Raw genomic sequence first — 1,237 nt, 5'->3', positions numbered from 1 at the left:
TATTCGTATATACACACTTACAACACTCTCCTTTCACTATTATTATCATCAGCCTTACAATTATAACGCCAAGGAATATGCATTAAATGAAGGAAATAAACTACAAAAGGAACTTTTTAAATATCACTAGTTTTGTACACATTATTACGCTATTAGTTTGCACCCATAGGCTATTTTTACACCAAAAATCGTAATAACAAAATTTTTACGTTTTGAAAAAGCGCTACAAAAGTGTAAATTTTCATAAAATTTTATAAATTTTAGAGAATTGAGCAACAATATATTTAAATGTTAGAATTCCACCAAACTAACAAAGGGAGAAGAAATCAAAGAAAATTTTCTTATTTTAAAGAAGAATGTAATTTTCACAAGTTTGGGTTTTCCATCTGCAGCTTTTGTTAGTTTTACATTTAGCTTTTTCAGTGCCGCGTTTTGCACATCCAGTTGTAACCACGTCTGCTCCTGCAGCTTCCTCTGCTCCTTGGCTTTTTTGCTCTTCTCCCTCTTTAGGTTTTCATGTTCCATCTGTTTCACTTGTACCATTCCATTCGCATTTACCTTTACTTTCGCATTTAGTTTTACTTTTTTGTGTTGGTCGCAGGTTTGCTGTGTTTTTTGCAGTTGTTCCTTTGGAGTCACTTGGTGTCCTGGTGCCTCGTCGGTATCTGGTATGGAATAGATAGTCCACGCCATTGCCTGTAATTGCTTTTATGCTGCTGTTGCGTCCTTTATATCGGCCACTGCTGCTTCATACTCTCTTAGTTTGGCGGCAGCTGTTGTAAGGTGCGCTACCCATAGGATTGTCAAGCGTCCCTCTGCGCTGTTGGCGTTGGTGGCATAGAAAGTATCATATACAACGCAAAGTTCCCCCGCTTCGCCGCTGCACGTCCCTGCGGTTTGCTTTCCTAGGAAATGGTGAGTGTCACCGATGTTTGTCCCGTGCCTCACGCGTGCCACAAATGCCGTTATTGCGGCGTCAACATTGCCTGACGTTAGTGCCGCTACCGCTGCTTTGGGGCATTTTTTTGTACCTGCGTTAGCACTTTTGTGGCGTCGTCGCTCCAGTCAATCGTGATCCCTGTCGTGAAGCATTCGTCGCTGCTTGATGCTGTAGCTAGGCCGCATATGCACAACATATCGCCGTAGATGCTCAGTGTTGGTGAGTTTCTGACGCAGCTCTCATCGTAGCCGTTTTTGGCCTTGACAGTTTTGCCGTCTTCTGCTTTTTTGCCTGTTA

Source organism: Trypanosoma equiperdum, assembly GCF_001457755.1.
Source record: "Trypanosoma equiperdum strain OVI genome assembly, contig: ctg_883, whole genome shotgun sequence".
Lineage (NCBI taxonomy): Eukaryota > Euglenozoa > Kinetoplastea > Trypanosomatida > Trypanosomatidae > Trypanosoma > Trypanosoma equiperdum.
This window is presented reverse-complemented; position numbering follows the sequence as displayed.